Below are 27496 nucleotides of genomic sequence, written 5' to 3' on the forward strand. Positions count from 1 at the left end.
AGATGAGAAATTAGTCAATCGGTTTACTGCTGGGTAGAACTGCACTTTGACGTCTTAGTTGAGTTAATAATTTAAAGAAAAAAAAATGAACAGAATGGTATTAAGGATCCGATTTTAGAAGCAAATATTAACCCTTAAGTTTTATTCATCTGCTCATTCTAATAAAAAAGCAGCAATAGTTCATAGGTTTGCATCAAGAATTAAGTTTACTTTGCAGTTACATTGAAAAATGGACATTGATTGAAAGATACCTAATGATTCTAGATGATATTAATCAAGAATATTATAAAAACAGAGAAAAAAGTATAGCATACACAATAAACACAACTTGGATAAGTTTACTTAGCTGTAAGACTGCATGCTCTTAAGTTCAGATTTGAAAACATGATAAAATCATCATTACATAAAATTGCATCAAAAACTGTACTGATTTAGCAGTTAGGCCTCTACTTATTTAACATTGAACTGAACTCAAAAAAAACTATGGTATAGTACCAGATTATAAACCTTGTTTATCCAATACATGCATATCCATAAACCTGTATCTTCATTATCACCTGCTATTTATCCTGAAGCAACATATCAAACTAACTTCACCCATTAATCTGCCATATTTATATTATGAAAGCAGCCTCTTTTAAAAAAAACTTATTGCGAATTCTTAACTGCAACAAACTGAACAAACAACAAATCGGAGAGCAAGCTCTCCAGCTATTTTCATCGCTGACAGATAAAACCCACTTAAAAACTTATATTGACATAAAAAGTTAAGGAGAAGGTTTTTCGCAGAAAATAAATTAGTTCATTTACCATTATCCTCAGAACAAAAAATGGCATTGAAAACAAATGCTTACTATAAGAAACAACACCATGACCTCCTACCTGATTTATCTTATAATGTTATATTCTACTGTTGCAAAGAGAAAGCCTAGGTTTTGACAAGTGGGGTTAGCACTGATGTCTTGGCCAAACAGCAACCTTTCCTCCAGATCATGTGGATTGTGCAACTCTGATATACTGTAGTTATGTCTCTTCATTGGTCAATAATCCCCAGTGGTTTAAATTCCTGTGAAGTCATTTGCTGAGGGCCATTGAAAAAAAAAGTTGGTGGGTGGGGTTGACTTTAAACTACCTGTTGCTGTAAATAGATAATCAGTTTGAAACTGATAGTAACCCAAGTGTGTAACTAATGGACTTCAGAAACATCAAGTCAAACCCTTGAGAAATGAGAAAAGGGGAATGAAGATTCAACACTTTCGCAATGGTAGCATTTTTTAAAAAAAACAGTTTTGTGAAGGCATCAACCGGGGGAGGAAATTATTCGTATGTAAATAGCCTCACCCTTATACACAGTGCAAACATACATTGGAAAGAATCCAACAAGGAAATTTTTTATATCAAAAAAATTATGATTCTTTAACCACTTTTTGCTTACATTCCACATTCATTACAATGTTCTTTCCTACCTTCATTTTATGCCAGTGTATTCAGTTGGGGAACTGAGCACAAGTCCTGTGTAGCTTCAACTTGATAAATTAAAATGCTACAATGAAACATTCTTGTAGTAAATCAATGAGCTTATCTGTGTGTTATGTAGTTTCACTAATAAGAATTAGTTAAAAACGAACTGTTCTCATTTATAAACTGAATTCAATAGTGGGTAGGGATGGCAAAAGAATGATTCATGTTGTTAAAAACACACAGTCTGTACATAGTGATAGTAAAACGGTATGTGGGAACACTTGGGCAAAGCAAACAGCACACCTTTTTAGGCAGCTAAGAGTTGAAGCAGGCCTAAGATATAACAACATATTTTGTTTGGGACACAAGTCACAATGCTCCTGTAATTCCATCGCCTGCCAAAACAAAAACAAGTAACCTAGAAAACTATACTTGCTTAAATCAAAAATGGTGCATCTAAACCAGGTTGTTACTTAATCCACTTTGAGTGAGGTCTCTGCGCATTATGCTTATAAATTCTGTGTCGGTGTACCTCCTCTTCCACACTGCACCTGAGGAAGGAGCAGAGCTCCGAAAGCTTGTGTTTTCAAATAAACCTGTTGAGCTATAACCTGGTGTGTGAGATTTTCAACGTTGCACGTTTTAAGAAATAGAAATTAATTATGGTGCAGCACTCAGATTTCGCTCAATTTAATTTGAAACAAATACATTAGAATATACGAACATAAAGTATGGGAGGAGGAGATGGCCACTTGCCCTCTCATCTGCTCTGACAGTCCCATTAATGGTTGATCTGATTGTGCTTGTTCCTCCTGTCCTCCATTGCATCTTCCTTGTAGGTTAAAAATCTTGAATATATTTAATGAGCCAGCCACGACAACATAAGAGACATAGGAACTGAAGCAGGTAAATCAGTCCATCGAGTCTGCTCTGTCATTCGATGAGATCATCACTGACCTGATAGAATCACATTACAGAAGTCCTTCAGCCCGCCAACTGCATACTGTGAGAAAATAGCTAGTTCTACTCTTGCCCTACTTTCCCACACTTGGCCCATATCCTCGAATGTAAAGACTAATCAAGCATTCATCTAAGTATTTTGAAAAGGCTGTGAGGTTACCACCTCAAGTATCCTCCCAGTCAGTGGATTCCAGAACCCCATTACACTCTGGGTGAAAACATTTTTTCCCTTCAAAACCTTCTGACTTCAAAGTGTGCCCCCTTTATTTTGACTCTTCAACTAAGCTGCTTCTATCCACCTTCTGAATAGAACATAGAACATTACAGCACAGTACAGGCCCTTTGGCCCTCAATCTCATACATCTCAACTCCACTTTCCTACCTATTCCACCAACCCTTGGTTGCCTCAAGTGGTTAAAAGTTTGTCGATTTCAGCATTGAATATATTATATAACACAGCTTTGACAGCTATCTGTGGTAAAGAATTCCAAAGAATCATCTAAAGGAAAGAATTCCTCCTCATCTGTCTTAAATGTGTGACTGCTTATTCTGACATTATGTTTCTAGTCTTAAACTCTCCCAACATTTCAACACCTAAGAATCTTGTATGTTTCAATAAGGTCCCCTCATTCTTCAATGAGTACAGGCCTAAACCTTTCCTCATAAAACAGTTCAGGACTATCTCCTCTGTACTGCTCCAACACCAGCATGTCTTTGCTTAGATAACGGATTGAAAGTATTCACAAGGTTCACAGTATTCCTGCTGTAGTCTGACTAGTGTCTTATATATAGTTTCAGCAAAAGCTCCCAACTTTCATACTTCATTCCCTTTGAAACAAAGCCAAAAGAGAAACACCAAAGATGGACAACCCTTACAACACCTTTATTCTGAAACCATGCACCCTAATTCTAGATTTCCTCACAAGTACAAACATTGTCTCACAATCTACCTTGTTAAACCCTGAGAATCTTTACATGTTTCAATAGTGTCACCTTTCATTCTCCTTCAATAAGTACAACCCTAACAAAAACAGAAATTGCTGGAAAAGCTCAGCAGGGTCTGGCAGCAGCTGTGCACAGAACTCAGAGTTAGCATTTCGGGTCCTGTAAGCCTTCCTAAGACCAGGCCTAAACCTGTTCAACTAAATTTTCTTCAGATAATACTTTCATCCTAGGACTCAGCCCAGTGAATTCCCCTGAGCTGTATCCAACGTAAATATATCCCTCCTTAAATAAGAACAAAAACTGCATGCAGCATTTTAAGCGCTTTCTCACCAATGCGTGTACAGGTACATCAAGACTTTCTTATTTTTGCCTTCATTGCAGGCATATTGGGGGGGTGCAATAGTCTAGTGGTATTATTGCTGGACTGATAATCCAGAGACCCAGATGACGTTCTGGGGACCCTGCATCACAAAACCAGCCCAGCTGGTCCCTGCCTCCCTAACCTGTTCCTCCTCTCACCTATCCCCTCCTCACCTCAAGTCGCACCTCCATTTCCCACCTACCAACCTCATCCCACCTCCTTGACCTGTCCGTCCTCCCTTGACTGACCTATCCCCTCCCCACCTATACTCTCCTCTCCACCTATCTTCTTCTCTATCTGTCTTCGGTCCGCCTCCCCCTCTCTCCCTATTTATTTCAGTTCCCTCTCCCCATCCCCCTCTGATGAAGGGTCTAGGCCTGAAATGTCAGCTTTTGTGCTCATGAGATGCTGCTTGGCCTGCTGTGTTCATCCAGCTTCATACTTTGTTATCTAACTATTCTAATCCCATTTTCCAGCCCTTAGGCTATAGTTTTGTTTTACAATAGGATGTGTAATGAACCTGCTGTATACAAAAATACACTGGTCTAATCTAATTATGAGACAAGATTAGGTGAGACATTATGTTGGATGCCAATTACCTATATCCCTGTAGGTAAAGCCCCAGTAGTGGGTGTGAGAGAGGCAAGGTGCCACCGTCATTGTATCAATTTTATGCCCAACTTCCTTCTCCCTCCACTGCTAGCATGGAGCTTGGCTCTGTAAAGCTCTGACAAGACTCTCAATACACTAGTGCTAATGGAGCCACTCCATTCAACACCAAGAGCAAGGGAGCTACAAATAGTGAACAAAATTATTTCTTTGGTCAGTGGATCACTAAGATGTAATTCTTGAGGAAAATGAAGTTCTGTCAGTGGACTCATTATTCCTAGTATGTACTGGCTATTTGTCCTTGTGAGCTAATTTCTCGTGGCCCTGAAGATCAGATTTGTTGAAGCAATAGTTCTCAAATTTGGGGGGAGGAGTGAGGGAGTACTCTCTCAGTTGTTTCTTTCTTTGTTTCAATGTAATCAGGTTCACTTTTCAGTTTTCAACATTATTTCAATATTTAGTACCTTTTGTAAATCAAGTCACACTCAAGGGATACAAAAGTTAGCCTTGACTCAGGGGTTGTAACCTCACTGCTGAATCAGAAGGTCACGACTTCAATTCCATTCCAGGATTTCAGTTTATAATCTAGGACAACATTTCAATGCAGCACTAAGTCTTTAGGATGAGATGTTAAACCGATGCCCCATTTTCTTTCTCAACAATTCAACCATTCAAAAGAAGTGTGATGCGGTTATTCTAGTGCCCTGGCCATCAAACAACATCATTAAAAACACATAAGTATTATTAGTATCCTACATATGATCATAATACAAAATAATGACTAGCCAGAGAATTCGAAACATCAGTGACTGAGGGAAGAGATTCCTCTGCATCTCTTAAATACCTCTCCTACCTCTAAAAATGCTTTGAAACTATGTCCCTTAGTTCTGCACTCCCCAATGAGGGGAAACATCAGCGCTTACTCTTTCAAATTCTCAGAATACATCTCAATAAAGATAACCCGTTATTCTTTTAAACTCCAGTGACTGTGGCTGAAGCTGCCCAACATTTTTTCAGAAGACAAAATCTTTAACCCACGAATCAGTCCAGTGAATTTTTCTGAACTGCAAGTGCAGGTCGGTCTTTCCTTAAGTAAGGTGACCAAAGCTGCACAGAGTACTCTAGGTGTGGTCTCAACGTCCTCCATAGTTACTTGTGGCAAGACTTCCCATCTTTATAATCCATCCCTTTTACAATAATGGTCAACATTGCATTTGCGTTAATTGTCTGCTGTAGTTGCATGCTCGTAAGTTTCATTTGGTTTATTATTATCATGTGTACTGAGATACAGTAAAATGTATTGTTTTGCATGCCAACCAGACAAATCATACCTCACATAAGTACATCAGCGTACTAGAACGGACTGCAGAATATCGTGTTATAGCAGAAAATGTGCAGAGAAAGATCAACTCTAATATATGAGATCCACTCATAAGTCTGATAACAGTGGGGAAGGTGTTCTTAAATCTATTGGCCCGTGTTTTCAAACCTTTGTATCTTCTGCCCAATGGAAGAGCTTATAATCGGGGTGGGAGGGGTCTTTGATTATGTTAGTTGCTTTCCCGAGGCAACAGGAAGTGTGGACAGAGTCATTGGAAGGAAGGTTTGTTTTTGTGATGGACTGGTTTGTGATTCACTTCTAAGGATCTTTTTGAAAGGCGATGAAATTATCAATTTTAAGCACCTTAACTTATCCCCTTTTTTGCTTCTCTTTCCTAATGATTAGCTTCATGTGAAAACTAATCCACAGAAATGAATAATCTCCTATCACTGGGAGCAGGACTTTCAGAACTACATCTCATTCCTTTACAGGAAACACATTAGCTTTTCTTAAATTTGTAAACATTTATGGATAATTGTACAGCTGTACATATGGTTCCAACATAACCATGTGGCGTTTGTTTTTACAATAAGCAACAAGCAAGAAATTGTAATATAAAAATCACAACATGCTTGTAACACATCTGTTTTTCTATGGAATATTTGGACAAGTCACCATTTCCCATCTCCCTCAACCACAAAAGTGGTCCCACTGTACTATGAGGTCAACTCAAGAATTTAAAATAAAATTCTGACCTTCTAATCTTTAGGATCCAAGCTCTAACTCCAGCTGTCCCCCATCTCTCCAGTTTTAGAAACAGGTTCACTTAGTGAACCCATGTCAATTCCGTTCTTGGTTCCAACAGATGGCCATGACATGAAAACCTAGTGATTTGTTGACATCTTGCTCACTTACACCAATTGCTTGGTAAAGTGGAATCTCTTACCTCATTCCACAAAACTGGACTCCACCAGGCATTATACCTGGGTCCCAGCCAGATTTATAGTAATTTCAACTGAGCAAGTTTGGGGCTTAAAAACTTTAGTCAGAATATCAGCCAGAAACTTGCTTTTATTTCTCTGTGTGGAAGCGGTCTGATTGGCTGTGTATTTCCAGCAGCCACAACAATTTCACTTTTCTGAATGAGCTAAAGCTGCTGGGCTGGGACAGTTGGAGAAAGGGGTTTGAACAACTGTGCTCGGAGTAGGAAACAGGTAATCAACCACTGCTGCTGGTTAGCTGTCAGATACAACATGGGGTTGCTAATAAATTATTGTACAACTGAACAAATCCACAGCAGAAAATTGCTGCAGCCGTACTAAGGTTTAATAGATGTAACAGACATCCAGCATCACATGATGTAGTATTCTTATCCTTATAAAGAAGAACGTCATTCAGCTCACTGTTTGCATGGGACATGAGAGGGCCATTTGTTACTTCTTAAAGTTTGTAGGTATTGTAAACCTGACTGAAATTAAAATAAATGGGGAGGTCTTAAAATGGTGCATCACTGGGCACACATGTGTAAGGGCAGAAAGACAGAAATACACGTGCCAATTCACCAGCTAACATTTTTTAGTAGGCTTGCAGAAGGAGAGACCAAAATGATGAATTACATGTCCAGAGTACTGAATTAGTGCTTCTGTTTTAGTTGTGGCAGCATCACAGATTACTATCTGTTTTCCAGCTGTGTGTATATGGGCAGCAGTTAAACTAGGTATGAATTACTGAAGTGGTAGTCTTAAAATGGTAGTCTAAAGATGAGATCTACCTTCCAATATAATTAATGCACTGGACAGCCTGCTAATGAGTGTATACAAGGGGAGTGGCCTAACTCCAGATTGTGGTGACTTCATATGGAGCATGGAGAACATTCTTTCAAGAAAGGAATGAAAATTAGCAGCAACAACTTTGTCATGTCCTCAAAAGGAAGATCAGCAACTCCTCATCTCTTAACTTGTACCCAGTGGAAACATATTCACACTTTGTAGAAACATTAGGATATCAGCCAAGAAGGCAATCACTGATAGTTTACACTAGGATGAACCTTACATATTTAACTGTGTACTAATATGAATCGATTCATTTAAATAAAATATAATTCTTGATTTGGACGCAATGCTATTCAAAATTATGAGGGTGGACTTCAGGAAATCATTTAGATGGTAGCTCGGAAGACAGTGGCTGCAAGGACGGTGAGAAAGCTAATCTATTGGCAATAGGAGAAATTATTTGAATAAGATGCTTTTATATCAGTTTTTCACTGAAAGCTTTGACAGCTATGGTACTGCTGATAAATTTTGATCCTGCTCTTCTTCCTCTTCCTTCACTTCTCTCTACCCAAGTGCTGGAAATAAAGTCACTCTGAATAGCAACATTATGCAGTCCTCAATGCATCATTACAAATTTGGAGACACTGTCATAAATATATTACGGTGCCCTTCCAAAACACTCCAGAGAGTGGAACCACATAGTAGCAAGCTGAAAGCCTGCAAAATGTGGCTTTCATTACAATCTGAAAAAGGCTGCATTACCAGCAAAAGATGATTGTTTTCTTGTTCTCCTTCACATGGTCCATGGTGAAGGGGATATGAGTATTTCTCCTGGAGAGGAGAGTTATTAGAGCAATACTGAACAGAAGCTGCACCCAAGCTACTGCCTTCATTTACTGCATCCTGGAATGACCCTGTGACATAGCAGATAAAGGGGTACAGTCACTATGACACTGGCTTGGGAAGAATAGGTGACTCACATATAACTCCTAGGTCACTGAGTTATGAACATTGTTATGTGAAGACTCACAGTGAGTAAGGCATCTTGCACAGTGCCCTCTTGCTTCTCTCTTCTGCTACTTCCCCCTCCTTGCTGCTGTTTCCTTTTATGTACCTCCTCTCCTTCCAGCCACAACTGCCAGAATGAATGAGTAAACAGTTGCAAGGCAAACAGACAGGTACAGGTCCCTGAATTGTAATGAGCTTCATGCACGGTTGTAAACTCCTGTACCGGATGCCTACGGAGGGGTCCAGCAAAATGGCAGTTGGTGAAATTTTCACACAGGAGAGGGGTGCATGGGCTGCCCACTATATTCTTAGGTCCCTGAAAAATGAGAGCGTACTAATTTAGAGGTCCATTTTTCTTAATCACTCAAGCATACCCCAGGGAGGAGATTTCTTTAGAGGCCTGGGAGAACAATATAGTAAAAGGCAATTCACTTTTTGTGCTTTCATAAAGACCAGTGTTAATACATGTTCACATATGGAACTCACCTGTCAGTTTGCTTTAAGAATGAAATATCTAAATGAAGCCGATTAATTGTAATATTCTTGTTTTGCTCTGTCCATTCCTCTGGATTCCTTTGAAGATTTAATTTAGACATTGAAAACAGATGACATCAGCTGGAGAGTTGGCATAAAACAAAGTACTAACCCTGACACACTGAGGAAGCTGAATGAAAAACAGTTGACAAAGTCCATTATATATCACCCCTTCAGCTCTTATTATATTTGGTGTGTATTTAAAGGGCACCATCTTCAGAAATGAGCCCTGGAGAGACATTTTTTTCATTTATTTCTGAGCCTAATGACATAAATAGTCTTCAAACGGATTGTTACGTTACCTGCTCATGACATCATTGTGATGACATCATGATGATGAACATAATGCACATCTGTTTCTCCCCTCCCCCCCAAAAAAATCACTTACATGTAGCTCAGACCCCTCTAGCTGGTTACCCTTAATTATAAAACAGCATGAAAAAATATTTTTAAATAATAAGGGGAATAGAAACATAAATTTAAAAATTCATTGTATTTGATTTTCTCTTTGTCTTCTGGAAGTACTCTAATTCCATGTGCAATAATAACCCTCCAATTAATTACATTTGTAAATATTTTTTTCTTCGACCATGCAGCGAACACCAACGAGTTCTAAGGTTTTTAAGTAGATCTGTAGCTCAGGTTGTGGATACTGTGGTTGGTTCGTTAGTTCACAGACATTTCATTACCCTGCTGGGTAACATCATCAGTACTGTCTCCAATGGAACGCTGTTGTGTTTTCTTGCTTGTTATTTAAACTCTGGGGTCAAACGTCAACCCTACACCAACTGCTAACTCGAACCAAAGACCCCTTACCCACTATGGACAGTACCAACATAAAATACAAAATTCCACATAAGGACTGCAACAAACATTACATTGGGCAGACGGGAAGAAAATTGGCCACAAGGATACATGAACATCAACTAGCAACAAAAAGACATGACCAATACTCACTGATCTCCATTCACATGGATAAGAGGAACCACCAGTTCGATTGGGACAACGCCAGGATCCTGGAACAGGCCAGAGACAAGCATGGGAATTCCTACAAGATCTGGTTAGCCATTAAAGAAGGCCATCAATAAAAACATCGAACTAGACTCTATATACATACACACCACTGAGAAGGAAAACTAGAAATGAGGTAATCAAATCCAATGGATCCCAGTGTTTAAATACCAGGCAGGAAAACACAACAGCGTTTCATCAGAGACTGCACTGATGTTACCCAGCAGGGTAACAAAATGTCTGTGAACTAACAAACCAGCTCGACAAGCAAACCAACCACAACACTAATGAATTATTTGTCTGCAGGAACCACTGTAAAATGAGGCATTAAGGAGCTCTTGATTTTTAGCCTTCATGTTTTAAACTAGCAAAAGGATTTTGGGTTGACAAGTGGCAAGTGACATTCACACCACACAAATGCCAAGTTATGATCATCACCAATAAGTTACAATCTTACAATCTAACCACTTGACATCACTGAATCCCCCATCTATCAACATCCTGGGGGTTACCTTTGACCAGAAACTCAACCGGACTCACCATGTTAACACTCTGGCGACAAGGGCAAGTCAGTAGCTGGGAATACTGCGGCGAATAATTCATCTCCTGACTCCTCAAAGCCTGTCCACCATCTACAGGGCACAAGTCAGGAGTGTGATGGAATACTCCCCACTTGCCTGGATGAGCGCAGCCCCAACAATACTCAAGAAGCTTGACACCATCCAGGACAAAGCAACCTGCTTAAGTGGCACTACATCCACTCCCTCAACCCCCAATGCTCAGAAGCAGCAGCGTGTACAATCTACAAGATGTACTGCAGAAATTCAAAGATCCTCAGACAGCACCTTCCAAACCCACGACTACTTCCATCTAGAAGGACAAGGGCAGCAGACATATGGGAACACCACCACCGGCAAGTTCCCCTCCAAGTCACTCACCATTCTGACTTGGAAATATATTGCTGTTCCTTCATTGTCACTGGGTCAAAATCCTGGAATTCCCTCCCTAATAGCATTGTAGGTCAACCCACAGCAGGAGGACTGCAGCGATTCAAGAAGGCAGCTCACCACCCCTTCTTATGGGCAACTAGGGATGGGCAAGAAATGCTGGCCAGCCAGCGATGCCCACATCCCACAAAAAATGAATATAAAAAAGGATTGGCTCACTTCATGGATTCCTAACATGTACAATAGAGAATATATCCCACTTTCTCTTTCATTCAAATAAAAATAATTTTAGGTAGATGAACACAGTTTCCTTAGGTAAAACTTGTTGTTCATCTTGCAGTGTGTTTCTTTCATTTCTACTTTGTAAACTGCTTTCTCTCATCTTTAGATCCTGCTGGAAGCACACACTGTTCTCTGAGCAAAATGACTGTTCCCAAGCCTCTGGTATTTCTGTGCCAGCTGGCTGATTGTGTTTGCAAAAGTGATGTCGGTTGACCCTCCAATTCCTCCACCCTCCCTTCAAAAGCAGTGCCTCTGTTCTGTCTACTACTTTGTCTGGATGACCTGCCTCCACCAGGAAATGCAAAACATTGGGGAAATTGAAAGGGAAGAGCTACAATCAATTTCTACTGCTTTTTATATGATACACTAATATCCAGCATGGTTTCTAAAAGCAACAAATCTTGAATTAATTTCAGACATATGCATTACATAAATTACTACCTGCAACCGGAACAGAGCTACAATGGCCCCTTACACCCCTCTGCAATGCTGGAAGACATCTGTCTAGAAATAATTTAGCACAGACTCCAAATAACCCCAGCATAACCTAATCTGGAGAATGCAAGGCCCCGCATGTTTTAATATAGCCCTTGGAGGATTGTGTGGACCTGGATACTGCTGCTAGCTATGCTGGGTTCCTATTAACTTCCAGTGGCTAGCCAGGAAATATTACAGTGCTGTAAACCAATGACACATGTAAAGTTACAACTCCAATGGGTGCAAAGCTAATTTGCTCTCTTACTACTATCTGACACTTCTTCTCAAACATATTTTTCATATCCTTTAATGCACCCTTTCTAATGGGCCCACATCCACATCTAATGTACCATTACATCCAATAACACAGCCTGCAGCTCTGCAGATACAAATGATGGAGAAAAGCCTCACTGTAACATCAGCCACTTGAAGTAGCCATACATTGAAGTTGTGAGCTTTCCTCCAATTTCCTCACTTCATAATGCGTTGGATTATTGAATAGACTCCAAAATCAGGGATGGGGTACTCAATGTGTAGTGAACCTGATCCCATTCAAAATAATGTAGATAGTATGCAGATGTTCCGCAAACTGCCAATTATAATTGTCATATTGCATTGAGGTCATAGGCTTGGAATCCTGCAATGAGTAACTTACCTCCTGACTCCTCAAAGCCTGTACACTATCTAGAAGGCATGTCAGCAATGTGAAAAAATACTCCCTCCTTACCATTATAAGTGCAGCTTCAACAGTCTGCACAACACCACATTTACATCTCTATTTCTCTTTCACTCCAACTTACAATTCCTTTGTCTTTTGCACTGGACCTCTACACCATGTGTTCTCCTGGCTCCTCCTCTGCCAAGTATATTAAAACAAAAACACCACTTCCCAAAGGCTTTCAGTTCTGAAGAAGTGTCATATCAGATTCAAAATGTTAATTCTGTTTCTGTGTCCACAGATGCTGGCAGACCTGCTGAGTCTCTTCAGCACTTTGTGTTGGTGGGGTAAGAGCGCTTGTCTGAGGTTTCTCCAATGCAGCATTGAGGCCATGGGGCTCTGATCCCCAGGTACTGATGGGTAAGGCGATGGCTCTCAGCAGGTTCTCTCTTTCTCTATGCTGTGTCCCACAATCCAGCAATGTCAACTGTTACCGAGGGACATTGTCCCCAGAAGACTGCAAGCAAACACATCAAGGTTTTCTTTTGGACTTTGCACAGTGAGTTGCCAGAATACTGCGGTATAAATACAGTGGGATAAAGCTCTTCAGTTAACATTAACTGCACTCTAAGTCGGGGCACCTTCTGATACAAGTCTAGGGGCGTGGACATGATCAGTCAGCCATTCAGGGTGGTGAAAGTCATGTACTCTATACATGAAGGTCGGGAGGCCAATATTGGGCAGTTCACCACCTGTCTTGACTCCTTCTGCCCTACTGGGGTCAGTTTTCCTTTTGGTATGAGGCAGGTACTCTGGGAGATGCAAGTGCTCATGGCATGTGGGGTTAGTGGTGTCGCAGGGTAGGGGAGAGCAAGAATGGAAGATCTTTCTTTCTACATTGCTGGGCATTCCTGCAGTCAGCTGCAACTGTACTGACCCAGGGAACGGGGAGGGCCCAACGTTGGTCCAGACTGGCATAGTCTGGTGTCAGGTCTCTTCCGCTGGTCCTGGGGTAGAGGATATCCCTAGCTGTGTACCACCCTGTCCTGCAGGATCTCCTGATCCCTGCCCACAGAGAGGGGTGCCAATTTCACTTCATTTGCCATTGTCATATGTCAGGTACTCAGCCCTGACTGAGTGTGTTTGTGTGGGTGCACAATGGCCTTTGAAATATGGCACCTGCAGCAGGGATGCTGGCCTGTTCCAGAGTTGCTCAGCAGTGGTGAGTTTTTCCAGTTATGGAGTGTGACAAGATGGGGCTAGAATCAGACAAAGGAGTTTCCTTGGGGTGAAGCAGGTAGTTAATGAGACTGGTTTGGTAAGATACAGCCTCACGGTGAAAGAAATCCACCGAAAACCTAATGTAACTCGTGTTTGCCAAAAAAAGTAAGATCATCCTCAAACTGAAAGGAGTCATTGCAGTCAATAAAGAATGTAGTAGGAAGTAGCTGGGAGGACATAGAGCTAATAGGAAACGAGTTAAGTGTTAACTATTCAACCACAAACAACAGCGTGACTAGTAAAACAAAATACTAAAGAGTACTGATATCTCTAAATGTGTGAAGCTGGATGAACACACCAGGCCAAGCTGCATCTCAGGAGCACAAAAGCTGACGTTTCGGGCCTAGACCCTTCTTCTGATGAAGGGTCTAGGCCCGAAACGTCAGCTTTTGTGTTCCTGAGATGCTGCTTGGCCTGCTGTGTTCATCCAGCTTCACACATTGTTATCTTGGATTCTCCAGCATCTGTAGTTCCCATTATTTCTGATAGCTCTAAATCATTGTTATGGCAGAAGGGACAGCTTTGGTGGCTGTGGAGTATGGCATGTCCTGTAGCCATTCATGAAATCAAAGAAGCTGCGGCTGGAACAAAAAGTGGACTACACTGTGCTAATTGTAGCTTTGATTGGAGACCATATTTTGAAGGGAGTACTCATTCCTCAGAGGATCAGGTCAAAGGAAATGATGGATGACTAATCAAAGTACTCAACAGTTCCACAGGATACAGAAATGGGGTCTCCAGTCGAAAGTCCATGCCAAATATCACAGTGGATTGGGCCAGGACTTTGAAGCGAAGACGAAATGTGCAATCATTCCCTGCCCATACACGTTAGCTCATATGCAGACAATGGAACTCTCCAGGGCTTTTAGCTTAACTTGCACCTTTAAATGAGGTTTTTTTAAAAAATCATGTTTTCATATACTTGCTGCCCTTTCAGTGTTCAAAAAAAAATGAGTGTCCCTGGCATTGTAAGTAGTAATTACTGCTGTCAAAAAGGAAAATCAGATTAAAGAAATTAGAAAATATGGATTCTGACCCCTCTTCTTTATAGCAAAAAAAACTCTTATGAATAAGCAGAAATTGCTATAGGAATTTTGTTGGTGAACCACTGATATAATTTGTTTTAATCTGTTAAATTATTTGTATAAATTACATGATATTTTTTTTCAGCTCCACCTCTCACCACAGATCTCACACCTGCTCCTACCAACTCAGGGGCAATGATTACGTGATTTTATTATTTAGCAGTAGTTACAGTATATCACACAGGTACCGTGAAAGAGGCATGGGATTATATCTCATCTGATGGGTGCTACTAACAATTAAAAGCAGTTTCAGATCTATTCGCCTGTTCATATTTAAAAAAAGACACTTTAAATAACAATCTTTACAGAAATCTGTAAACGCCACCATGACAATCCTGAATAGTAGTATTAGGTCAGAAAATAGTTCAAAATAAGGCATCTTACCCAACTATGAAATAGTAAAATTTGCTGTATAAAGTTCAGATCAAGATGGAATCATGTTGTTTTGTGCCTTTCTGGTTCGGTGAGATTGAGTAGTGAAGGCACCCTGCTGTCAGTCTTGCTTGTTGGCTGAATTCTGTGCAGCCTGGACATTATCTGATAAATGTTAGAATGCTGGACCATTCTTCATGTGCAGACTGGGCTTTAGAGACTTTGAGACCTCAAAACAGCACTGGCTTAATTTCACAGAACCACAGAACTGCTATAGCACAGGAGGTGGCTATTTGGCCTATTGTGTCCGCATCAACTCTCCAAATCAGCAATTTGTTTAGTGCTATTCTCTCACCATCTCCCCATGACCCCTCACATTCATCCTTTTCAGATGACAGTTTAATTCTCTCTTGCATACTTCAATTGAACCTGCCTCTCCTGCACTCCGACAGCACATTCCAGACATTATTCCCTTGATGTGCAATGGCTTTCTTCCGGTTGCCTTTGCTTCTTTCACCAATTAGTCTAGATGTGTGCCCTCACATTTTTGATCCTTTCACGAATAGAAACAATTAAAAAAAATACACTTCAATTCTGCAACATTTACAAGGCAGAATTCTTTTTTAGAATGGACGGTGAAACTGTGGAAAAGAGAAAACAGCAACCATAAGTTGACAAAAATGTTACAGGAAAAAGGGGATTTTTTAAAGTCAGCAGCAAGGCAATGGAAAGAGTTAAAGAAGAGTAAAGAATGTAAGATCTGGCTGGTGCTGCTTTCTCTCCACCCTTGCTTTGGATCAGGAGGTGTGCTTTGTCCTACGCCGAACACTGCAAAGAGGACAGAGCTGTCACTTCAATCAGGTGAACAAATTCAAAATAGCAGAGATAATGGGAACTGCAGATGCTGGAGAAGCCCGAAACGTCAGCTTTTGTGTTCCTAAGATGCTGCTTGGCCCGCTGTGTTCATCCAGCTCCACACTTTGTTATCTCAAATTCCAAATAGCAGCCATGGGCAGGGGGGGGGGGGGGGGGGGGGGGGGGGGGGGGGGGTGGGAGATAGTGGGTAGTAACACTGAAATCAAAGATGAGGTGTTTTAGAATATAATTGTTCTGCCTGTTGTCCAAATGAAATCAATATCAAAGATAATGGGAACTGCAGATGCTGGAGATTCCAAGATGATAAAATGTGAGGCTGGATGAACACAGCAGGCCAAGCAGCATCTCAGGAGCACAAAAGCTGACGTTTCGGGCCTAGACCCTTCATCAGCTCTCTGATGAAGGGTCTAGGCCCGAAACGTCAGCTTTTGTGCTCCTGAGATGCTGCTTGGCCTGCTGTGTTCATCCAGCCTCACATTTTATCATCTTGAAATCAATATCAAACTTTTTTTTAAAAAGGAAGGAAGCCTTTGTACACTCAGATCTTCTTGGGAGAAATCTTTTCCTATGGTCTTTCGCGGGACTTGTTAAATGCCTTCCTTGAAACATATTGAAGATTGTACTATTATAGTATTGCTGCATAATTTTGATGAGACTTGGAAAGATGAGCAGACCCCATACAGACAGACTTTGCTTTCTCTTGGTACTTACATAATGTCAAACCAAGAACATATCCTACTGATAATTCTCTTGATCAAACTGAAGAAAAACAAACATTCATGTACAGGTAGCAGGCTCTATTACACAATAATTACACTTAACTAGCCACAGCAAACTAATTTTTCCTCAGTTTTTACGATCAAAGTATAATAAGTATAATAAAGTATAATAAAAGGACAGGTGGAATTTTCATTTCCAGCAGTGGGTAATGAGATATAACCAATCACCTGGATTACACTAGTCAGTCAAGAAATGAGCAACCCACACGGATTGGTCTGGTTCCCATAGAGATGGAGGAGTCCGAAAAGCCTCGCTCATTTTAAAAAGCAGGCAAATTGCATTGGGATTACTCCAAAGTGGCTCATTGTTTCATGTGCTCATATTCCTCTGGTAGTGCCACATTTTGGCACTCCACGAATGACACAGCTTTCATCAGAGGACAACTATACAGTGGATTTTAGACTTTTGTTTCTTCCCCCATTAATCGTTTTTGATTTGTAGCGATAACAATCCTGGAGAAGATACCATGAAGCAGAAATGCACTGATCCCTCCAAGTTAGACACTGGCACTTTTAGACAGAAAGTAATCATAAGCTGGAAAAGAGCTTATAGTCACTGGAAAGACTAAAATACTTCTAATGCTTGTTGCAAAGTATATGACTGAAATAACCGCCATACTAAACATGAATCTTTTATGCCACATAAAAGAGAAGTTAAAGGGATAACATTAGAGACCGTCCAAAATCAGAACAGGAGGTGCTGCAGACACATGATGAAAGGTAGAACAGAAAGATCAGGTGGTCAATGTCAGGAATGCAGCCTCAAGAACCTGAGTGCAATGGAATTACCTCATAAGTGGTCAAGGTCACCTTCAAACGCCACTCCTATCAACTCTATCACCAGCTTAAGCCACAGTTCAACTCACCACACCATCATCACTCAAAAGCTTCAGTTAGGAATCATACCTAACATTCACATAACTCACTGCACTGTCAAACAATTAGTATTGTCGCAAGCTTCATACCCACATCGCACAGCTTGTATGTTCTGCCAGATATTCAACCAGCACAGCAAATTTACCCAGATCATATGACACTCGCTGACGTCCTTCCCCCTCTCCTGCAGGATAGGCTAATGCATAACTGGTGGCAGCTGGGTCTAACTAGAGGGTGACATGGCATGCCTGGATGTCCTTACACTCATGGAGGAAATAACAGCCATTACTGGGGAAGGGCCATTGTTGAAATTGTGACCACTGACTGGCCTGAATGTGATGAAGAGGATGCTACCCGCATACTTAATCTCCCTTCTCACACTCTACTTATCAGAGAATCACAGAATCCATACAGTGTGGAAGCAGAACATTCAGCCCATTGAGTTCACACTGACACACAGAAGAGCACACCATACAGATCCCTATCCCACAACCTATGCCTGTAATCCTGCATTTCCCATGGCTAATCCACCCAACCTACTCATTCCCTCATTACATACATTCTTCTATCTTAGCAACTGCCGACAATGATTTATGAATGCACTTATACTTTCCTATCTCCCCTCACACAACCATATCCTTTCCCCTTCCTCCTTTGAGAGAACCAAAAACTCCAATCTGATCTGGAGGCAAGATAAAGTGGTAAAATTGTTGAGCCATAATATGAGTTGATTTGATACTCACAGCCACCAGCTCAGATATATATCCAATATATAGGATAATAAAATGTGAAGCTGGATGAACACAGCAGGCCACGCAGCATCTCAGGAGCACAAAAGCTGACGTTTCAGGCCTAGACCGGTCTGAAATGTCAGCTTTTGTGCTCCTGAGATGCTGCTTGGCCTGCTGTGCTCATCCAGCTCCACACTTTATTATCTTGGATTCTCCAGCATCTGCAGTTCCCATTATCTCTTATCCAATATATAGTCATGTCTGCATGTGTTGAGGCTCAGAAATGCCATTGCCAGGGCAGGTGTAAGGATAGCACACGTGCCAATCCAACAGGGGGAGGTCATATACCAGTTCTACTGTAGACGACTCAAATGACGACTGTGATCAACTAGATTGGAGAAGGTGGCAGCCAACAAAATACTTGCTGCCTCCAGAAGCCAGAGTTTAACATCAAGCAGCACACAGGAGTAAAGAGCCCAGCACCAACTTGTCACAGGGTTTTGTGTCCAGTTTGGAACCAGTCTTTTCAGTGTAGAAACGTTAACTCTGATTTTTCTTCAGAAATGATGCCAACCTGCACAGCTTTTCCAGCAACTTCTGTTTTTGTTCCAGTATGGTACTGGTGGCCAAATTCATCAATGGTAGATGATCTGGCATCAGGTTCTATTCCGGCACAAACAGCTTCCACCAAATGATTGAGAGTCTGCTTGAATGGAAGCTTACATTGAAACCATGTTAAATTAAAAATATTACAGGTAAGGAGCCTCTTGGGAACAATGACCATTATGTGTAAAAGCATATGCTGTACTTGAAGTATTTAGTTTAGTCTAACCCTACTGCCTTCAAACTGAACACGGTAGACAATGTGTGTATGAGGCTGAGTTGGCTGAAGGGATCCACATCAAAAGAAACAACAGAAAAGCAGTGGCTGACTTTGAGAGAATTAATTCATTCATTTAAGGCTCAAGTTAAAAATAGTAAAAAGACAAAAAAGGAGAAGCTTATAATGTTGTCAAAAATGTAGTAAATCTAAAGCTAGGATTAGATGGATTTTGGAAATCAGAAAAGGTTGGAGGTGATAGCAAGAACCATAAAAAACATTGTAAGCATTTCTGTACGATATATGAATAGACATATACACATTCACACATATAGAAACCCATGCAGTGACAGGTGAAATTATTTTGGGGAATAAAGAAAATGACAGCAATATTAATCAAATATTGCAGAACTGTCTTCATGGTAAGAGACAAAAAAAACTTCAGAAAAACTGGGGAACCAAAGACTTATAGAAAGTAAGAAACTTAGTGCAATTACGCTGAGGATATTGTTAATAAGCAGAAAACAGTAACATGACATTTTGGCATTTTTGGGCCAGCAGCAATTACGTTGAGGATATTGTTAATAAGCAGAAAACAGTAACATGACATTTTGGCATTTTTGGGCCAGCAGCTGGGTCCTTACAGGATCAAGCTTTGGGCCTCAGCGATTTATAATCCATATTAATGACTTAGTTAGGGTTCTGAACGTAAGTGTCCAAGATTGCTGATGATCAAAGTTAATTGGAAAATGAACAAGTGAAGACATGGGAATAAGCTATAGAGACAAAACAGGCTGGTTGGGTTCTGATGAAGAGGCACGCAAAATGTTAAGAGATAGCAAGAACTGTAGATGCTGGATGAACACAGCAGGTGAGGCAGCAGAGGAGCAGGATAGTTGACGTTTTGGGTCGGGACCCCTCAAGAAGTTGTCCAGCAACTTCTGTTTTTGTTTCAGATTCTCAGCATCTACAGTTCTTTGTTTTATCTCTGGATCATATGGATTTCAATCAAGTTGCTTCTCATATTCAAACCTCAGGTAGACACAAGCCTAGCCTGACCAACCTTTTCTCATAATACAGTCCTCTCTTTCCAGGTATTGGTCTGGTAAAGCTGCTTTGAATTACCTTGGATAAATTTAGATCCTTCCTTTAAATAAGGTGGCCAATACTGCACGTAGTACTTCCGATGCAATCTTTATGATGTCTACAAATTTGACATCCACATGTTCTCTCTCTTCATTTAAGTCATTCATGTAAATTTCAAAACGTTTAAGTCCCAGCACCAATTCATTGTGGCTTACAATTCATTACATGCTGCCAAACCATAGAAAACATTAAGCCTACTCTCTGTTTGCTATTAGCTAGCCAACCTTCAATCCATGCCAATGTGCCACCCTACACCATAAGCTTTTATTTTCCACAAGAGGTGTGGAAAATTATAGCAACAGCCTGAAGAAATCACCTGGCACTTAATCCGTAAGTAGTTGATGGTTTCTTTAAATGGAACTGCGGGGGTTCTTTTTCGTGTTGCTTGCAGCATGTAATGCTAAGTGAAATCATCAGGTAGAGATCCAAAATGCCAGTACCACTGTCAACATCTTGAACTGTCTACTCTGCCATACTTTTCAGAGCCATTTATTGCACGGGGTATTAACCTGTTTATAAACAGGTTGTTCTTGGGTGCTTTATAATGAGAGTTGCGTGCACATTCTACAGACAGCATCTTGGAACCCTAAGGGCATTCATTGCAACTATAAGTGGTCACTGCCAAGCCTGCTTCACCCTCTCAGACTTATAACTCAAAAAATATTGATGAAGCACATTTTGTTCTCCATTCAGGTTTCTGTCGTGGGGCTTGGTTATTCAATAGCCTGGATGTTAGAGAATGCTAGAGAATGATGCTAACGCCACAGGTTTCAATCTCCATACCATCTGTGGTAGCTCATAGACGCCTGCTGCTTGCCTTGGCTCATTTTTAATGTAGCATGATGCCCTCAAGCCATGCAAGCACTGTCTCTCTCTTTCTAATAGAGCAAGACAGCGAGAACGAGCGAGAGAGAGAAGTCTGTAGTCCTGTGTAGACAGCACCCTAAGTTATCATTCAGGCTAAAAAAGTGAACAATACAATCTTCTTTTGCTATTAAACCTTGGACAACAGATTAACCTAATTTAAACATCTTCCTAAATAGATTTAACGCCTGGATGCTCAAGGATTAAATAGCTTAAATGCTTAACTTCTATCCCTGAATTTTGGGATAGAAAAAGCACACAATCTTCTAATATCTCTACAACTGTGTTTTGTGATGTCAGAATTTGGCCTCTACTCTGCAAATAGTTTTACAGACTATTAAGATCTCAAGTCCCATAGGCACTGCCATGTTGGCATTGGAAGAGACCTGGCATATCCTGATTGGAGATGGCAGGATAATCTCTTACTAATGTGAAAAACATACTCAGCTGTCTCTTGGTTCAATTGCAATGTACCAGGTTTCAATGTCTCCAGCTTCTAACTTCTGGTTCAAATAATAACTTAATTAAATGAACTTAGAACCTCAAGGTTTACACTCGTACTTACTGGGTATACTGACATAAGTATCCATAGCATTGAAAAACTCACAGCTTCTGTGTATTTAATTTTAGAATGGCTACGCAACTATCAGCAAAGAAATGGGTGAAAATTTGGAACATCAAATCTTTGCCCACTCTGAGCTGTTGCAGTTTCTGACAGGTAGGGCTAAAGGTGGAAAAACTATAAGAAAAACAGTTCATTTGTGTGTTAGTTCAAGGAACCTGTCAGATCTACAAGCGATTCATCATCAAACATTAACCATATTAATGTGGCACTACCACCAGCAGTTTCCAGTGTACACCCTGAAGTTAAGGAAGGACAAAACACTATGACAAGTCTACTTTTACTTTAAATTATTTTTCTTTTGATAGTTAAGTGCTTAAGACTCTGTGCTAATTTCAGTGAATTATCTTTTCTTGAGAATTATGACCAACAGCAATGCTGCGGTCTAACGTGTTTGGAAGAGGAGTAAGATGTCGCAGATTACACACGAGACTAAGGTTACACAAGAGCTGCTCTGAGTTCACCTCCTGGTAGCCATACACCTTATCTGCAAACAGCAGTGAGCAGAGATTGGTTGTTGCTTGTGGAAACTCTCTTTCGCACAGGAAGCTTGGACAGCAGATGTGTATCTGTTTGACAAATCATAATTTGGGAAGTTTTCTTCAAAGCATCCCATTTAAATCAATAACCTTTTCTATTTATAAAATGCCCCCAGATTATAGAATAACTTCTGAAGCAAGTTGGAGAGCCACAATTTAAAAAAAGAAAATGGATGCCAAAATAAAGGAGAAATTACAGAGGATAAAGGGCTGGGTTTTATGGACAGTCTGAAAAGGAGAGTGACTGGAAAAGCAGAGATTTTCAGAGGATACCTTAGAGTGTGGACCCATCTCACTGAAGACACAAAATGAACAAAATTACACGTGAAAGAAAAGATGCCAGGTAATCAGAAGCCAGTTTGCCCATGGAGACAATAAGGATTGCAGATGCCGGAAACTAGAGTCTGCAAGAGAGAGGCTGGAAGAGCACAGCAGGTCAGACAGCATCCGAGGAGCAGGAATGTCAATGTTTCAGGCCAAAGCCCCTTGTCAGGTCTCAGGCTGAAATGCTGACTTACCGGCCCCTCAGATACCGTCTGACCTGCTGTGCTTTTGCAGCCTCACACCTATAGATGCCAGTTTGCCCGTTTTGATCTTACCAGAAAGATGCCACTAAGCATTTCTATAGCCACGGTGCACTGATCTGGCAATGGCCAGTTTTCTTAGTGTCATATCAGCTGTGATCTAGATGCAGAGCCATTTTGTCTGCTGCAAGGAGGTCTGCAGCCATCACCCAGGCACAACCAGTGATGGGTACATCAAGCAGTGCACTGAAACATGGCTCCAGTCCTTGCAGGGACTTTACAATGTTCACTTTTGGGTACAGTACCCAAGAAAAGGAAACCAGCCTTGTTGCACCTCTTGGAGCACATCCCAAGGTCAGCCCCATGTCTCCCATCAACATTCTAATGTTTCACCTGGACTTTGAAATTAAAGGAGAAACGGGAGTTCCTTAGCTCCTAGACAAGCAGAGGTCCCATGACTGGAAATCCAAACTGAGCAGGCAGGTGGTAATCTGAGGCAAGTGGGACTAGTTTAGTTTGGGATTATGTTCAGCACAGACTGAAGGGTCTGTTTTCGCGCTGTTTGACTGTATGGAACAAAAGTTGAGGCTTTGCACATTTAGATTCTAGCTTAATTCAGGACTCTTCTGCCACATCTCCAGTGTTATGGGGTGTGTGTCAGAAAGAAAGAATGCAGATTTTCAGCCTGAATATTTGTTTGGAAGCGGGATTTGCAAATAAAGGTGTCACCTATAAAAGTCAAACTTCCTACTTTGCTCAACGGTAGCTATGAAATACACGTAAGGAATTCCAAGAACAAGATCATTTGAATATCAGTATATATCTGCTTCATTAACTGTTTCATCACTGGGGAACCACTGGACTTCCTCAGTGACACCTCGTTGTTTGTTAGAGTTATCAGGAGCCTCGGACTGTCTAACCCCTGTATTCAGTTTTCTTTGAATGTTGCTCTCATTGTAATGCTGATCTCACGATGGCAATGACCTTATGTATTGATGACTACTTAACTGTGTAATTGAGGAGCCTACTAATGACTACTATACGCTGTATGCAATTGACATTACAATAGTTAGAGAATTGGCAGGATTTCTGGTGTTCTGTTAGTCTTGCTTATAACAATGACCTCATGGGGTAGGAGTGTGGAGCTGGATGAACACATCAGGCCAAGCAGCATCTTAGGAGCAGGAAAGCTGACATTTCGGGCCTAGACCCTTCATCAGAAAAGGAGGATGGGGAGAGGGTTTTGAAATAAATAGGGAGAGAGGGGGAGGTGGACTGAAGATGGATAGAGGAGAAGATAGGTGGAGAGGAGAGTATGGGTGAGGAGGTAGGAAGGGAATAAGTCAGTCCGGGGAGGATGGGCAGTTCACAGAGGCGGGATGAGGTTAATAGGTAGGAAATGGAGGTCCCCAGCACCTCATTTTCACCATGGATATCCAGTCCCTATACATCTGCATTCCCCATGCCTTAATGCCCTCTGCTTCTTCCTGTTCCGCAGACCCGACCAGTCCACCCTCATCCGCCTAGCTGAACTCATCCTCACCCTCAACAATTTCTCTTTTGATTCCTCCCACTTCCTACAGACTAAGGGGGTGGCCATGAGTACCCGCATGGGCCCAAGTTATGCCTGCCTCTTTGTAGGTTACGTGGAACAGTCCCTCTTCCGCACCTACACTGGTCCTAAACCCCACCTCTTCCTCCGTTACATTGATGACTGTATCGGCGCCGCCTCATACTCTCAAGAGGAGCTTGAACAGTTCATCCATTTCACCAACAACTTCCACCCCAACCTCAAGTTCATCTGGACCATCTCCAACACATCTCTTACCTTCCTGGACCTCTCAGTCTCCATCTCAGGCAACCACTCACACAGCCATGTCCATTTCAAGCCCACCGACTCCCACAGCTACCTGGAATACAGCTCCTCCCACCCACCTTCCTGCAATAATTCCATCCCCTATTCCCAATCCCTTTGCCTCCGCCGCATCTGCTCCCAGGATGAGGCATTCCACTCCCACACATCCCAGATGTCCTCGTTCTTCAAGGGCCACAACTACCCCCCACACCCCACCCACAGCAGTGGTCGAGAATGCCCTTGACCATGTCTCCTGCATTTCCTGCACCTCATCCCTCACAATAACTGCCCCAACAGAATGCCGCTCATCCTCACATACCACCCCACCAACCTTCCGATACAACGCATCGTCCTCTGACACTTCCGCCATCACAATCTGACCCCAACAAAGACATTTTTCTCTACCCACCCTTGTCTGCTTTCCAGAGGGACCACTCTCTTTGCGACTCCCTTGTCCACTCCACACTCCCCTCCAACCCCACCATACCCAGCACTTTCCCCTGCAACCGCAGGAAGTGCTACACTTGCCCCCACACCTCCTCCCTCAGCCCTCCCCAGGACCCAAGATGACTTTCCACATCAAGCAGATGTTCACCTGCACATCCGCCTATGCGGTATACTGCATCCGCTGTACTCGGTGTGGCTTTCCCTACATCGGAGAAACCAAGTGGAGGCTTAGGGACCGTTTTACAGAACACCTACGCTCGGTTTGCAGTAAACAACTGCACGTCCCAGTCGCAAACGATCTCAACTCCCCCTCCCATTCCTTAGACAACATGCCCATCCTGGGCCTCCTGTAGTGCCATAATGATGCCACCCGTAGGTTGGCGGAACGGCAACTCATATTCCGCTTGGGAACCCTGCAGCCCAATGGTATCAATGTGGATTTCACCAGCTTCAAAATCTCCCCTCCCCCCACTGCATCCCAAAACCAGCTCAGCTTGTCCCCGCCTGCCTAACCTATTCTTCCTCTCACCCATCCCCTACTCCCACCTCAAGCCGCACCTCCATTTCCTACCTACTAACCTCATCTCACCCCCTTGACCTGTCAGTCTTCCCCGGACTGACCTATCCCCTCCCCACCTATACTCTCCTCTCCACCTTCAGTCCGCCTCCCCCTCTCTCCCTATTTATTTCAGAATCATCTCCCCATCCCCCTTTTCTGTTGAAAGGTCTAGGCCTGAAACATCAGCTTCTATGCTCCTAAGATGCTGCTTGGCCTGCTGTGTTCATCCAGCCCCACACTTTGTTATCTTGGATTCTCCAGCATCTGCAGTTCCTATTTTCACATGGGGTAGGAGTGCTGTGTGTATACATGGTGACAGCAGAAGAAAACTTGTCCTTCTGCAACTGCAGAATGAACAATATCAGCATGAAACATAAGATGTGGTATCACTTACGGGGCCATCATTTGTTGTCCATCCCTAATCGCCAATGAACTGAGTGGCTTGCTATGTCATTTCAGAGAGTGATTAAGAATCAGCCACTTTTTGCTGACAGTCTTGAGTTGTACATAGGTCAGACTGAGAAGGATGGCAGATTTCCTTCCCTAACTGGTACTGGTGGCTCAGATGGGTTTTTACAACAAATGAATATAATTGTCCTGGTCACCATTGCTGAGACTAGCTTTCAATCCCAGAGATTTATTCATTGAATTTAAATTCGACCAACTGCCATGGTGGGATCTGAACCCATGTCCTGAGAGCTTTAGCCTTGGCCTCCATAACTGTAGAGAAATTTAATGGCTTCAGATCATAAATAGACTGACAAATGTAACATGGCTACAATGTTGATCAGATACAGCAGATTCAGCTTTGTGTCAACTTGATCTTAAGTTATTAATAATTCAACATATATTAAATAACCAATAAACAGATACAAAAAACGGTAGCTATGGACATGAAATTAATATCTTTGGGCAGGGCATTATATTGAAATAGAGTAAATGGGAACTGTAGATGCTGGAGAATCCATGATACCAAGGCGTAGAGCTGGATAAACACAACAGGTCAAGCATCATCTTAGGAGCAGGGAAGCTGACGTTTTGGGCCTAGACCTTTCAGGAGACGTAGCTAGCTGTAAAGCATTGGAAGGGCAAACTAATAATCAGTGCAGAACTGCAGCACCTAGTGAACCGAAATTGAAGGCAACTGCTTAAAACAGGAACTAATAATGTTTATGTCAACAAGCAATTTCAATTCTCCCAACTCTGAATTTACAATATAAATTTAAACTTAAAAAAGGAATTAGAGTGCAAACAACTCTAAATTTTTAAAGCAACACCTGATGTGATCATACAGACTACCTTGCACGCATCCGACTGAACTAACTACTTTCGTGAACATTGTTGTCAGCACCACCCCCGTGTTTTCTTTTGTAAAGGGAGATAATGACTAATGTGGCAAAAATTCCTGACAGACATTTCGTGATCAGAACGGGAACATAAATCAATGTGCCCAACATGCAGATTTCAGGATGTAAGGAAGCATACATGAAGGATGAATTGTGTGGTCTATCATGTTCTACAGATGAGAGCTTTACTGATATTGTACAGTGCTTTTGATCTGAATATAAATGCTAGAATCTACCAAAACAGCCATCGACCCTGACCGCACTAGAGTTAGATTAGATTTTAGATTCCCTACAGTGTGGAAACAGGCCCTTCGGCCCAACAAGTCCACACCGTCCCTTGAAGCGTCCCACCCAGACCCATCCCCCTATAACCCACAGACCCCTGAACACTATGGGCAATTTAGCATGGCCGATCCACCTAGCCTGCA

The 27496-nt window shown here is 41.7% G+C and overlaps 1 protein-coding gene across 12 annotated transcripts in view; it reads right to left on the bottom strand.

The window, feature by feature from the left end:
• rbm47 (RNA binding motif protein 47) overlaps positions 1 to 27496 on the bottom strand; it is a 221212-nt gene that overhangs the window by 43815 nt on the left and 149901 nt on the right. For 3 of the 12 annotated variants that reach the window (XM_059647309.1, XM_059647304.1, XM_048532557.2), the window contains exon 1: positions 883 to 1002. The exons of 8 other annotated variants lie outside the window; for them this stretch is intronic. The gene's annotated coding sequence lies outside the window, so the exon portion shown is untranslated. Of the gene's footprint in view, positions 1 to 882; positions 1003 to 9928; positions 9988 to 27496 lie in introns of those variants that run through there. One more of the 12 variants, XM_059647286.1, reaches the window with a different exon arrangement.

Source organism: Stegostoma tigrinum, chromosome 1 (assembly GCF_030684315.1).
Source record: "Stegostoma tigrinum isolate sSteTig4 chromosome 1, sSteTig4.hap1, whole genome shotgun sequence".
Classification (NCBI taxonomy): Eukaryota; Metazoa; Chordata; class Chondrichthyes; order Orectolobiformes; family Stegostomatidae; genus Stegostoma; species Stegostoma tigrinum.